The sequence below is a fragment of the Pongo pygmaeus genome, chromosome 9 (assembly GCF_028885625.2).
Source record: "Pongo pygmaeus isolate AG05252 chromosome 9, NHGRI_mPonPyg2-v2.0_pri, whole genome shotgun sequence".
NCBI lineage: Eukaryota > Metazoa > Chordata > Mammalia > Primates > Hominidae > Pongo > Pongo pygmaeus.
This window is the reverse complement of record NC_072382.2, coordinates 86925623-86940925: the sequence shown is the minus strand read 5'-3', so window position 1 is coordinate 86940925 and position 15303 is coordinate 86925623. Positions and strand designations below refer to the sequence as shown.

General features: G+C 41.8%; 1 protein-coding gene across 25 annotated transcripts in view; it reads right to left on the bottom strand.

Annotated features, from left to right (window-relative positions):
* The window catches only part of CCDC83 (coiled-coil domain containing 83), a 123456-nt gene extending 119688 nt beyond the window's left edge, over positions 1 to 3768 (bottom strand). For 8 of the 25 annotated variants that reach the window (XM_054437985.2, XM_063671302.1, XM_054437986.2 and 5 more), the window contains exon 1: positions 1437 to 2508. The gene's annotated coding sequence lies outside the window, so the exon portion shown is untranslated. Of the gene's footprint in view, positions 1 to 200; positions 246 to 617; positions 2509 to 2927; positions 3086 to 3559 lie in introns of those variants that run through there. The other 17 variants (XM_054437990.1, XM_054437996.1, XM_054438008.2 and 14 more) reach the window with 10 other exon arrangements.
* Between the last annotated feature and the right edge of the window lie 11535 nt (positions 3769 to 15303).

The following is a 15303-nucleotide window of genomic DNA, read 5'->3' as shown; positions in this document are numbered from 1 at the left end:
GTTGCTAATATCAAAGTTTGAACTGCAGTATATTACACTAACTTCTCTAGTAACCAGAACTACATTTTTTCCCACTCTTACTGTCCTTCAGTTTTAGAATTATCAACAAAGAAAATAAAAATAACTATGAAAATATTATTATGAGGATAAGGGAAAAATATGCGATAATAATGGTAGAGAACAAAAAGGCTTCTTTCTACCTTCAAATAGCAGTAGTGAGTCTAAAGAGGATCTTCTGGAGGTGGCTGTAAGGCAATCCATGAGCAATTATCACATAGACTGATAAATATCTAGTCATTATTTTCTCCTCTGTCATCACAGGAATCTTTCTTTTCCTTTTTTTTTGAGGGGAGGGGGGGCTTAGATAGGGCACCTTTTCCCATCTCTTAATCACTTCCTCAACTCTCTCTCTTGCCCAGCAGAAAATTATGGGATAAGGAAGGGAGTGAGGAAACAAACATGGCACTGTACAAATGTGACAAATTCATAAAAGAAACCAAGTGTTCTCTTTAGAAGAATGTTGTAGTATCCAGAGCAAGAAGTTGAAACTAATCTATGAATTGGGATATGAGGGTAAAAGACATCAATAACACACTTAGCACATATGAAGTACCTACAGGGGAGGAGCATTGCGCTGGTATTGAGAACGATGCAAGAGTATGTGAGGTCCTCAGAAAGCATTCACTAGACTCAGAATTTGGTGAGAGGGGCACTAAGAGAAGCAAGACCGAGCTTAGTCCCAGCTCCTGCACAGAGTTGTATAACCTCGGCCAAGTCTCTGAACCTCTGACCTGTTTCCTCCTCCATCTGTCCTAGCTGCTGTCCGGGCTATGAGGCTCCAGACGCTTTGGGAAAACTGTCAAGTGATAAACTTCATAAGAATGGAAGGCATTCTTAGTCTACTCTGCGTCTGCTGTGTGCTAGGGGCTGTGTGAGGGCACCGTGAAGGTTACAAACCTGAATCAAATTCAGAGTCTGCCTTTCGAGAGGGCAAATAATGTATCCAGGGATTCTACCGCAAGGCGGACAGATGGGTTAACATTCTGATCAGATTAAAAAGGCCTGTCCTCCTTCTCATCTCCTGGGTGGAGAAGAGGAGTGGGCCTATCAGAGCCCTTCCCAGCAGCTCCTAACGGCCCAAGAACTGCGCTTCGTGGACAAGACCAGGAGGGCGCGACCCCCAGGCTGATCTCGAAGCGGCGCAAGCCCAGGCCCGTGGAGAGGGGACCGTGGAGAGTGGAGCCCGTGGAGGGTGGAGCCCGTGGAGGGTGGTCGGAGGGAAGCTTATAAAGTCTTCAGTGTCAGACTGGAAGGAGTCGGGGGCCAAGAAAAGAGGCCAGCCAGTCTCCTGACATCCCCTCCACAGCCTGCAGGGGCGGATACCCGGCCCTGGGCGGACAGCTCGCACTTCCGTTCAGCCCGCTAGCCAAGCTTACCGGCTCCACCGCAGCCGCTGCCGCGCCCTGCATTTCCAAGGCAACCGACGCCCTCCTCCCCACTCCCTCCCCACCCGCCCTGGCTTAGCCGCGAACGGCGGGCCGAGCGCGCCATCTGGTGGCAGCGCAGGGAAGGGTTCCGGCCGAGCGCCCGCGCCGCCGCCTTGGTAGCAGCGGTCGCGCTCTCCCGCCTTTCTCCGCGCGGGATTTTCGGCGTCCCTCAGCCAGCTGGTCTCAGAAGCTCACGCGCTCCTTGGCTCCCTTTAGTCGCAAGCCTGGAAGTTGGTGACTGTAGACACAGGGCCCACGGGCTTTGTGCTGTGACCGTGAGCAGGTCATTTGGGTCTCAGAGTTTGTGTCTTCCGCTGTAAAATGGGACGCCTGGACTCGGTGGCGGTTTCCGCACAATTCGGGGGACGGGGACGGGGCCCGGTTGTCTGGTGAGGCTTCTGCGCTCCTCTGCCCCGCTGCGCTCCTTCCACCATGGCGGCTTGTCTTCTTTCTACTTTTGTGCACTAATTATTTGGTTTTAGCTCTTAATAAGAATGGCACATCCCTGAACTAAATGCTTACAGGACAACTTCCTGCTGATTCTGTTTTTCTTCTCGCTTTCCTTGTTTGTTCTTAAACCTAAAGGAAGGAATTTAAGTCCAGCATTTCCCACTCTTCGCTTTTTGCTGTTCTTTCCTCCGATAGAGAAAAAGAAAATCCTACACGTACAGTCTTTAAAGTTCCTCTTTCCTCTCCTGCATTATTTCTCATTATCTGCCGCAAGATAATTTTCTTTTTTTTGTATTTTGACACTGGCTTTGAACGGACAACTTTCTTCTACATCCTAGGAGCGTCTATGTCCTGGTAGTTACATTTCAGTCAATTACTTATCCTTTTGTCCCAGGAAGACAGAAATGAGGCTCCTTTAGGTTTCCCTGCTCCCTTCGTAAGTCACCTGTTTGGCATTCTTGAATTTGTTTTTTAAAAAATGGATTATCATATTTTTTATTCATGCTGTGTTATATTAATAACGTATTAAGAACTTAAAGGAAGGGAACTGAAGCAGTTAATAAAAATATTAAGCAGCTTTTGGTTAAGGGAGTTTTTCTCATCAGTAAAATATACAAAAATTAATCATTGTTAGAGATAACTTACGTGTTCCACCTCATTTTAACCTCCCTTTAGTCTATCAGTGTTGTATTCATTAAGTGCCAGGAATTTGCTGTGATCTACACATCTGATAAATGTTCTTCTGTTAACCTGGTTTTCCCTAAAATAACATCATCAGATGGGATTATAGGATCAAATTATTAAGAGTGCAAATTCTGGAGAAAAAGCTACCAGCGGAAAATTTTTAAAGCATGGAGATTTTTTAGTTAAATAGAAAAGCAATTTGTGATTCTTCAGCACTTTGAATTCATTCCCACATCATTTCTTTTAAATCTTAGGCCTGCTTCTTTTCTGAGAGCCTGGGCCCATAGTGAAAAAATGTACTTTTACCTATCATTTATATCCTGCACAGTTTTTCTTATGGTGTTTACCAGTTGGTGGTCAGTGTGAAACAAGATAAAAACCATTTGCTGAGTTTCCTCATTTGACCTTGATTTTCTGTTAGCCTTGCCGTGTTGAATGATGTAGAAATAGACGTAGGAAAGTATCTATGGTAGAAAAAGCCAAATATGCTGTTTTTGGAAAAACCACAAAGAACCTGTTTGAGATGAGCAATTGCTAAACAAAAACAACTGCAGGGTCTTATTATTATTAAATCTCACAATAATTTCTAAAGACCTGAACTAGAAATGAACTTACTGCCTTTGCGAACCAGTTCAAACTTTTGGTAAATCAGACATTTTACCTACAGCAGTTACTTTTGAGAAATAGAGAATTTGTGCTACAACTTCCTATCCAATAACTTTGTTCCTCACAAACTTGAAACAAATAGATGCTTTGCAAAAATAAATAATCATGAACTAAAATATTCTCTTAAGAGGAAAAAAGTATATGCTACCTTTAAGAAGGAGATTGTTTAAACGCAACATCCATTGTCAGTTGCAATATTATATTATAAAATGGGATGGTGTCTCACTGTTTATAAGGGTCATATTTTTTCGCTTTAAGCCAGAGGCACATACCTGCAGTTCACTTTTTTTAATCTCTCCAAACCAAGTTTAACTTAAATAACCAGAATTCTGGAAAAAAGATATCACATCTCTTTTTTTTCCTTCTTACTTCGTCTGCCTAATTAATTTTTGAAATTACTCTTATGATCTCTCTGTTTTCTCAGATATAAGAGAAGCCCAGGACAGTAAGCTGGAGCCAGGGTTTCTTATCCCAGGAACCTGGACTATATGATTTGAATTGTGCCTGAGGGCTTTAGCATGTGACATCACAAGAGTATTTAGCAACAATGAATTGCTGCCTGCTTGCTGTAGTTTTAAAATATGAACACAAAAGGACAAACATACAGACCAATAGAATATAACAAAAAATCAAGAAATATACTTGTACATATATGATCAATTGCTTCAGACAAAAGTATAAAAGTAACTCAATAAGTAAAGCATTTTGAACAAATACGACTGTAACTATTGGATATCTATTTGGGAAAAAAAAAATGAAGCTTCACTCAGACCAAAAACCATACAAAAAATTAACTCAAAATGAATCATAAAGGTGAAAACTATAAAATTTCTAGAATAAGACAAAAAATCTTTTTGACTTTGCATCAGCCAAGTCTTATATAGGACACAAAAAGCATGATTCAAAAAAAGAAAAAAAGAACTTGAACTTCATCGAATTTAAATTTAAAACATCTGCTCTTGAGGGTTTGGTTTTTTTTTTTCTCTTTTTCTTTTTTTGGTTTGTTTGTTTTTTGAGTCAGGGTCTTGCTCTGTCCCCCAGGCTGGAATGCAGCAGTATGGAAATGGCTCACTGTAGCCCCGAACTCTCAAGCTTAAGTGATCCTCCTGCCTCAGCCTACCAAGTAGCTGGGACCACAGGCATGTGCCACCATGCTCAACTGATTTTTTAGTTTTTTATTTTATTTTTTGTAGAGATGGGGGTCTGGTCTTGTTGCCTAGGCTGGTCTCAAACACCCAGCCTGAGGTGATTCTCCCGCCTCAGCCTCCCAAAGTGCTGGGATCATAGGCGTGAGCCACCATGACCAGCCTGTTCTTTAGTTTTAAGAAGATGAAAAGGCAAGTCACAGTCTGGAAGAAAACATTTGCAATACATATACCTGCCAGAAGACTGCGATCTAGAATTTATAAATAATTCCTCAAGCTCAGTAAGAAAAAAACCAACTAATTACAAATGCCAAAAGATTTGAATAGACGCTCCAAAAAAATAGATATATTCATGGCCAATTGGCACACGAAAAGATGCTCAATATCATTAGTTATCAGGCAAACACAAGTTGAAACCACAGTGAGATACTACTACACACCTACTAGAATGGCTAACCCTAAAAGACTGACAATACCACATGTTGACAAGGATGTGGAGTAACTGGAACTTTCATATATTCCTGATGGAAAAACAAAATGGTGCAACCATTTTGGAAAACAGTTTAGTAGTCTCTTATAAGGTTAAACACATATACTGTATCAGCAACCCCACTCTTAGATGTTTATTCAAGAGAAATGAAAATGAATGTTCATAGCTGCTTATAATACTACTTAACAAAAAAAGGAATGTTGCCAGCACTTAGGAATGAAAAAAAAAAAGGGTGAGGGGAATGAACTATTGAACTACCCAGCAACCTGGATGGGTCTCAAAAGAATTGAGCTAAGTGAAGAAGCCAAGTGTGAAAACTATAGGCTGTATCATATGAAATTCTAGAAAAGCCTGGAAGCAGATCAGTGATGGCCCTGAGCTGAGGGGCTGGGGTGTGGGATTGACTGCAAGGGGGCAGGAGAGTACTTCTGGAATAAAGGAAATGCTCTGTATCTTGATTATGGTGGTGGTTACGAGGGTGTATGGATTTGTTAAAACCCATTGAACTATATATTTAAAATGGGTACATTTTATTGTATATAAATCGTACTTTAACAAAGTTAATTTTTTAAAAATGGTTTCAGGCTGGGCACGGTGGCTCATGCCTGTAATCCCAGCACTTTGGGAGGCCAAGGCAGGTGGATCACCTGAGGTCAGGAGTTTGAGACCAGCCTGACCAACATGGTGACACCCCATCTCTACTGAAAATACAAAATTAGCTGGGTGTGGTGGTGCATGCCTGTAATCCCAGCTACTTGGGAGGCTGAGGCAGGAGAATCACTTGAACCCGAGAGGCAGAGGTTGCAGTGAGGCGAGACTGCACCATTGCACACTCCAGCCTGGGTGACAGCGAGACTCCATCTCAAAAAAAAAAAAAAAATGGTTTCACCCTGGGCGTGGTGACTCACCTCTGTAATCCCAGCACTTTGGGAGGCCGAGGAGGGTGGAGCACCTGAGGTCAGGAGTTCGAGACCAGCCTGACCAACATGGTGAAACCGCATCTCTACTAAAAATTCATAATTAGCTGGGTGTGGTGGTGCATGCCTGTAATCCCAGCTACTTGGGAAGCTGAGGCAGGAGAATTGCTTGGACCTGGAAACAGAGGGTACAGTGAGCTGAAATTGCACCACTGTACTCAAGCCTGGGCAACAAGAGCAAAACTCCATCTCAAAAAACAAAACAAAACGAAACAACAACAAAATAAATAAATAAAGGTTTCATATTCTTTAACACTCCTCTCTTCAAGAGGTGGCATCTCTGTTCCCTCTCCTTGAATCTGGGTGGTCTTATGACTACTGTAAGCAAGAGAGTATGGAAATGACTCTGTGTTACTTCTGAGGCTAGGTTATAAAAAGTCATGCAGCTTCCTCCTGATTCTTTTGGGATACTTGCTCTAGAGGAAGCTGGCTGCCATGTAAGAAGTCCATCTCCTATGAGACAACCATGCTGGAGAGGCCGAGCATAGGTACTGTGGTCCACCATTCTAGCTGACCCTACCTTATAAGCCACAAAGTGCCAGACATGTGAACAAAGTCATCTTGGACTGTCCCAGCTGGCCCATCCATCTGCTAAGTATTGCTGAGTTAATCTCAGTTGAAGCCACAGGAGCGAGAGATCACCAATTACTAACCTACAGGATCTGTGAGCTGTAATAAAGTGGTGGTTGTTTTATTTATTTATTTATTTATTTATTTTATTATTATTATTTTTTTGAGACAGAGTCTTGCTCTGTTGCTTAGGCTGGAGTGCAGTGGCGCGATCTCGGCTCACTGCAAGCTCCGCCTCCCAGGTTCACGCCATTCTCCTGCCTCAGCCTCCCAAGTAGCTGGGACTACAGGTGCCCGCCACCACGCCCGGCTAATTTTTTTTGTGTGTGTGTATTTAATAGAGACCGGGTTTCACCATGCTAGCCAGGATGGTCTCGATCTCCTGACCTCGTTATCCGCCCACCTTGGCCTCCCAAAGTGCTGGGATTACAGGTGTGAGCCACTACGCCTGGCCTATTTTATTTATTTTTAATTTTTTTTTGTAGAGACCAGGTCTCACTGTGTTGCCCAGGCTCATCTTGGACTCCTAGGCTCAAGTGATCCTCCCGCCTCAGTCTCCCAAAGTGTTGGGATTACAGGCATAAGCCACTGCACCCAGCCCAGGTTGTTGTTTTAAACTAATTAGTTTTGTTAGTGTATTAGTTGTCTATTATTGCACAACTACTAAATTACTAAATTTAGCACAACTGCTAAATTATTCCAAAATTTAGCAATTCAAGACAATAATAATCATTTATTATCTCCCAGTTTCTATGGATCAGGAATTTGGGAGCAACTTCATTGGGCAGTTTTAGCTTGTTGTAAGTCATGAGGTCAGATGTTGGACAGATTCTATCTCTGCCTGAAGGAGTTCTCATTCTAGAGGAAGTGACGAGCAATCAAGTTATTCTGCAATTATAAAACAGTTGGATACTTTCCAGAAAAGGGGTAAAAGCAAGGTGCTATGGAAAACCTAATCCAGTCTTGAGAGTCAGGGAAAATTTTCCAGAGGAATTGAGATCTAAATTAAAACTTGACAATGAGCAGGAAGATTGGAGCATTGAGTGGGAGGGCCTGGGACAGAGGGCATTGCAAACACAAAGCCCTAGAGGTAAAAATGAAAATGATGAGTTTCTAATGGAGCAGAAGAGATTACCGTGGTTGGATAATAGGTTCCCAGGGATAGGAGAGAAGTGAGACAGGAGGCTGGAGAAGCAAGTAGGGACAAATCATGGTGGGTCCTCTGACCCATACAGAAGATTACAGGCTCTGTGATGATGACAGAAGTTCACTCGGGCAAGTGTGGAGGAGGCTGGGAACAGGCAGGACAGGGTCAGCTTCCAGAATGAGTTCCACTGACCACAGTTTCAATCTTTCTTTTGCCTAAGGGTCACTCACTTGGTTCCAGTTTCTGGTCCAAGGAGCTTGTCTCAGGCTCTGCCCTTTGCAAGATTGCAGTGATTGGTAAAAAGAATGACCTCATCTCTTTGGCTCAAGTTGTCAGCTTGCCTAATCTCTGAAGTCTTCTATGACTCAGGTGAGATGCCCACCTCCACACCAGGAAGTAGTCTATGAAACTACTATTACTACACCACCAGAGAATATGTGGAGTAACACTACCTCACATCTGGAGAATGAGGCAGTATACATTCTAACTTCCATATTTTAAGAACTGTGTTTATGGAAAGGAAAATAAAATGACATTTTCAGGAATATCTACCAATATTAGCAAACCCGAGGTAGTGTGCTCCATTTTTAAATAAGAGAATAATAAGGTTGTGAATTACTCCCTACACACTTCATAGGGTTTTGAGGACATACTATTTTACCCTTTATACAGCACACTAGCTAAGAAAACCCACTGCCAGAAGACCACTTTCTTATTCTATGTAAATGAAATGTCTACAAAAGGCAAATTTACTGAGACAGAAATTGAGAGGCTTCAGCTAGGGCTTACACGATAGAGTTACCAACAGGGGGACTGCTTGGAGAGGAAGCTGCCCAAGTGAAGCCATCAGCAGTTGAAAGGGGTATTGCAGAGAAGAATATTCTTCGACACTGAAATTGAAAAATCCTTCTTCTATCGAATGCCCCTGACTTTGGGAACTACCCACTGAGGCATCTGGTGAGACTGAGAGATATACTTTCCATAACCACACTTTGTTGATGCTTATTTTGTTTAAGAACATGAACTTGGGGTCAGTTCAGGGTTCTGAAGCTGCTTACTAGTTGTGTGACTTTGGATGAGTTACTCTACCTTTCTGTGTCTCAATTTCCTGATCTATAAAATGGACATAATACTGCATACTTCTCAGTGCTGTTCTGAAGATTACTGGGTACAATTCCTGGCACATAGTAGGTTCTCAATAAATGTTAATTCTTCCTTGTAGCCTTTTAACTGTTATGTGAGAATGCTGGAAAGTAGGAGAATGTGAAACTTTTCTGTGTCACATTTCCCATGTAACCAGAGAGGGCTTTCTCCACCTAGTTAGTGTCTAAATTTGATGGGACCCAAATATGCATCTTGGACCCAGCTCCAAGCCTGCACACACACACTCAGCATCAGTTAGATGGCTCACAGTCACACCATGCCCCAAACTCATTATCTTCCACCCCCTCCAATTTGCCCCTCCTCCTCGAGGCTATGTTCCATATTTAGTAAATGACACCAGCCTCCACTTAGCTTTTCAAACCTGAAGATTAGGAGTCGTTCTAGACTCTTATTTTTTATTTTATTTTTATTTTTTGAGACAGAGTCTTGCTCTGTCACCCAGGCTGGAGTGCAGTGTCATGATCTTGGCTCACTGCAACCTCTGCCTCCCAGGTTCAAGTAGTTCTTCTGCCTCAGCCTCCCAGGTAACTGGGATTTCAAGAGTGTGTCAGCACACCCAATTTGTATTTTTATTAGAGATGGGGTTTCACCATGTTGGCCAGGCTGGTCTTGAACTCCAGACCTCAAGTGATCTGCCCACCTCGACCTCTCAAAGTGCTGGGATTATAGGCATGAGCCACCATGCCTGGCCCATTTTAGACTCTTTAATTTTCCTCACCTCCAGATCTAATCAAGCTTCAAGTTTCAACAGTCTATTGACAGATTCCACTGGCCACAGCTGGAATTGAACACATTCTACAGTAGAATTAACCCAGTCATTAATTTTCATCCAAAAGTATTTTGGATGATATTTGTTGAGCAGGTACTATGAGCTAGGCACTACGTCAGGCTCTCTCTTCACTGCCTCCTCCTTAGTACAGGTCCCGATCTTTCCTGAGTTGACTGATGAAATAGCTTCCTGCCTAGCCATCCTGAATTCAGTCCTGTCTTCACATTCTTCCACAGACCCATTCGCTTGTTTAAGACCAAAAATGACTTTCCACAGATCTGTTAGGAAAGAGTTTCTGACGTGGCTGATAAGGCCCTCCAAGATCCAGGCCCACCCAGGTCTAGGTCAGGTCCCCTTGTTATATGCTCCAGTTGGGTTCCCCCCAAAACACCCTTATATGGGGGTTTTAGTGCAAGTAGTTTATTAGGGAGGGAGTCTTAGAAAGCTATGGTAGGAAAATGGGGAGATGAGGGAGGAAGAAAAGCCAATTCAGGATACGTTAACAAACAAGTTATTGGGAGATGGGTAACTGGGGCTTGGTTTCACTGAGAACCCTGGGAGACAGGAGAAAATACGCTCGGAATTGTCTTACCCAGAGGGTGAGGAAGCTGGGTGGTTAACTCTCATTTATCATCGGTTGAGGACGCTCCTGAGGGCATCGATTCCCCGGCCCCAATAGCCTACAGGGCCTAACCATGCCCCTACCCACTGCAGGTCAGAGAAGTCATCACTCAGGACTGAGTGTTGAGGTGCTTGCAGGAAGAAGCTAAGGGCTTGCCTGGTGAATGCTGAGGGGATATGGGCAGCCACTAGAGTGACCACAGCTTTCAGAATGCACTTGACCTCCCCTTTGTAGCTCTCCTTACCCTTGAAATGAACTCATTCAGTGTCAGTCTTTCAAGCTAATCTCTTAACTCTGTAAGGGTGTAGACCATGTCTCTCTGCTTCACCATTATACCACCGGCGCCTAGCACAAAGCCTGACATGTAAAAGGTGCTCAGAGATATTTAGTGAATGTTTGGATAAATGAATAAATGGTTATTCTTTCCAGAAAGTAAACCAGGCATGCCATACTGTGAGAATGCCAGAAAGTAGTACCTGACAAATAAGTTACAACTCCGTAATAAAACCTCTATGTTATTGTGACATCTGAATTCACATAAATCACTGATTTTTTAAAATTTAACTTTTATTTTAAGTTCGGGGGTACATGTGCAGGTTTGTTATATAGGTAAACTTGTGTCATGGGGATTTGTTGTACAGATTATTCTGTCACCCAGGTACCAAGCCTAGTACCCATTAGTTATTTTTCCTCATCCTCTCCCTCTTCCCACCCTCCATACTCTGATAGGCTCCAGTGTGTGTTGTTCCCCTCTATGTGTCCATGTGTTCTCATCATTTAGCTCCCACTTATAAATGAGAACGTGTGGTATTTGGTTTTCTGTTCCTCCATTAGTTTGCTAAGGATAATGGCCTCCAGCTCCATCCATGTCCCTGCAAAGGACATGATCTTGTTCTTCCTTATGGCTGCATAGTATTCCATGGTGTATGTGTGCCACGTTTTCTTTATCCAGTCTACCATTGATGGTAATTTAGGTTGATTCCATGTCTTTGCCATTGTGAATAGTGCTGCAATGAACATATGCGTGCATGTGTCTTTGTAATAGGACGATTATATTCCTTTGAGTATATACCCAGTAATGGGTTTGCTGGGTTGAATGGCATTTCTGTTTTTAGGTCTTTGAGGAATTGCCACACTGTCTTCCACAATGGTTGAGCTAATGTATACTTCCACCAACCTTGTATAAGCATTCCTTTTTCTCTGTAACCTCACCAGCATCTATTTTTTGACTTTTTAGTAACAGCCATTCTGACTGATGTGAGATGATATCTCATTGTGGTTTTGATTTGCTGATCAGTGATGTTGAGCTTTTTTTCATGTTTATTGGCCACATGTATGTCTTCTTTTGAGAAGTGTCTGTTCATATCATTTGCCCACTTTCTAATGGGGTTGTTTTTTGCTTGTAAATTTGTTAAATTTCCTTACAGATGCTGGATATTAAACCTTTGTCAGATGCATAGTTTGAAAATATTTTCTCCCATTCCTTAGGTGGTCTGTTTACTCTGTTGATGGTTTCTTTTGCTGTGCAGAAGCTCAATTTTTGTTTTTGTTGCATTTGCTTTTGGTGTCTTCATTGTGAAATCATTGCCTGTGCCTATGTCCAGAATGGTATTGCCTGGGTTGCCTTCCAGGGTTTTTATAGTTTTGGGTTTTACATTTAAGTTTTTAATCCATCCTGAGTTAATTTTGATGTTAGGAAGGGGTCCAGTTTCAATCTTCTGCATATGGCTAGCCAGTTTTCCCAGCACCATTTATTGAATAGGGAGTTTTTCCCCATTGTTGGTTATTGTCACCTTTGTTACAGAACAGGTATTTGTAGGTGTGTGGCCTTATTTCTGAGCTCTCTATTCTGTTCCATTGGTCTATGTGTCTGTTTATGTACCAGTACCATGCTGTTTTGGTAGCCCTGTAGTATAGTTTGAAGTTGGATAGCAGATCTCTGATATTTTTTGACAATACCCAGTTGAGCACAAGCCCTCAAACTATGAAACTACTACAAGAAAACATTGGGGAAAATCTCCAGGACATTGGACTGGGCAATGCTTTCTTCAGTAATACCCCACAAGCACAGGCAAGCAAAGCAAAGACAGACAAATGGGATCACATCAAGTTAAAAAGCTTTTGTGCAACAAAGAATACAATCAATAAAGTGAAGAGATAATCTACAGAATGGGCGAAGATATTTGCAAACTACCCATCTGACAAGGGATTAATAACCAGAATATATAAGGACCTCAGATGACTCTATAGGAAAAAAAATCTAATAATCTGATAAGAAATGGGCAAAAGATTTGAATAGACATTTCTTGAAAGAAGACATACAAATGGAAAACAGGCATGTAAAAAGGTGCTCAACATCACTGATCATCAGAGAAATGCAAATCAAAACTATAATGAGATATCATCATCTCACCCTGTTAAAATGGTTTATATCCAAAAGATAGGCAACAACAAATAGTGGCGAGGATGTGGAGAAATGGGAATCCTTGTACACTGTTGGTGGGAGTGTAAATTAGTACAACTGCTGTGGAGAACAGTTTGGAGGTTCCTCAAAAAACTAAAAATAAAGCTACCATATGATCTAGCAATTTCACTGCTGGGTATATACTCAAAAGAAAGGAAATCAGTATATTGACGAGATATGTACACTCTTATGTTTACTGCAGCACTGTTTACAATAGCTAAGATTTGGAAGCAACCTAAGTGTCCACTAGCAGATGAATGGATAAAGAGAATGTAACACATATACACAATGGAGTACTATTTAATCATAAAAGAATGAGATTCAGTCATTTGCAGCAACATGGATGAAACTGAATATCATTATGTTAAGTGAAATAAGCCAGGAACAGAAAGACAAACATTGCATGTTCTCACTTATTTGTGGGGTCTAAAAATGAAAACAATTGAACTCATGAGAGTTCAACCATCCCCACCTCCCCTCAATCCCCCATACCCTTCCCATCCTCTGGTAACTATCCTTCAGATGGGCTTCAGATGTGCTGGTGGGAGGTGGGGATGGTGAAATTGAGAAAGCCTGGTTTGGAAAAGATCTGTTACAAAAGGGTGAATATCACTGTGGGATAGCAGACAGTAAAGTGTTCCATCATAGTTAGAAAGAGTGAATAAGACTTGCTATTTGATAGCACAGCAGGGTGACTACAGTCAATAATAACTTAATTGTACATTTGAAAAAAATCAAGAATGCAAGTTCCTATAGCTGTTTAAGTTTAAAAAGGAGATAAAGTGGCATTTATTTTTGTATGTTCATGGGATAACTCATGAATATCCCCCATGTACATCATATGACTTTCTCTGAAAGTAATAAACTTTGTGCTTCCCTTAAATTTTTAAATTTAAAAAGGCCCAACACAGTGGTGGGCATCTACTTTCTCAGTATTCTAGAGGATGAGGAGGATCCTTTGAGCCCAGGTATTTGAGGCCAGCCTTGGCAACATAGTGAGATCCTGTCTCTAAAAATAAGTAAATAAACAAATAAAAACTTGCTTTTAAATGTTCTACATCTTGATTGTGCTGTTGGTTTCATGAGTGTATACATATGTGAAAACTCATGTGACTATTATATATGTGGCGATATCTTTGCTGATATAATTTGGATATTTATCCCCATCCAAATCTCATGTTTACTTGTGATCCCCAGTGCTGGAGATGGGCCCTGGTGGGAGGTGTTTGGGTCACAGGGGTGGATCCCTCATGGCTTGGTGCTGTCTTTGCCATAGTGAGTTCTCTTGAGATCTGGTTATTTAAAAGTGAGTGGCACCTCCCCTGGCACTCTCTCTCACTTGTTCCTGCTTTCACCATGTGAGGTACCTGCTTCCCATTCGCTTTCTTCTGTGTTTGGAAGCTTCCTGAGGATTCCCTAGAGGCCAAGCAGATGCTGGCACCATGATTCCTGTAAGGCCTGCAGCATTGTAAGCCAATTCAACTTCTTTTCTTTATAAATTACCCAGTCTCAGGCATTTCTTTATAGCAAAGCAAGAACATCCTAATACATACACCTATGCCTATATCTACATCCATATCTATGTTTATATCTCCAGAGAAAATAGCTTTGTGTAACACAAAATATGGATACATACTATCTCCCAAGAAATAATATATTTCCTGCTGGTGTCACAAGAATTTTTTTCTCTTCACAAATTCTTGTCCCAATGCTTATATTTGAGGGGGAAATACAGTATTACTTTTCATTATCACTTATTTTTGACGCAGAGGTTTGTCAGAGTTTGACAGGTTTTAATAACTGTAGCCCAGAACCACTAAAGGCTAAACAGTGGTTCTTAAACAGAGTGATTTTGTTCCCTTGGAGATGTCTGGCTATGCCTGAAGATGTTTTAAATTGTTATGACTGGGGAAGGGGTGCTACTGGCATAAATAAATAAAAACTTGCTTTTAAACGTTCTATAACGTTTGTGGGTATAATTAGTGGGTAGAGGCCAGGGATGCTGCTAACCATCCTGCAATGTACAGGATGCCCCCAACAATTGGCCTGAATTTCAACAGTACTGAGATTGAGAAAGCGTGGTTTGGAAAAGACCAGTTACAGAAGGGTTAATATCATCGTGGGATTGCAGAAAGTAAAGTGCTCCATCATTATTCACCTGTTCTTCATCTGCTCTTATAAATAATCAAGAGGCTCCATTCTGAGGGAGGGCTAGTCATTATAATGTGTGTTCCTCCAGGGTAGAAATCAGATTTGGAGTCATAGCAGTAGCCAGAGGCCCTGGTTCTGCAGTCACTAGGGCTTAATTCTGTTGTCAGCAATCATCAGGAGAGTAGCTCCATCATATGGCTTTCCAGTCTCATCATTTTGAGTTAAAAAGGATGTATTCAGAAAAATAGGGGAAGTATATTCTTCTGCTAGGGCAGCCATAACAAAATACCACAGACTGGATATGAACAGTAGAAAGTGGTCCAGATTAAGGTGCCATCAGGGTTGGGTTTTCTTCCTGACTTGGGGAGGGCTTTCTTCCTGACTTACAGATGGCTGCCTCCTTACTGTGTCCTCACATTGCCTTTCTTCTGTTCACATGGAGAAAGAGAGAGATCCCTGCTAGGTCTTCCTCTTCTTATGAAGATAGCAGTTCTACTGAATTTGGCCACACTCTTAT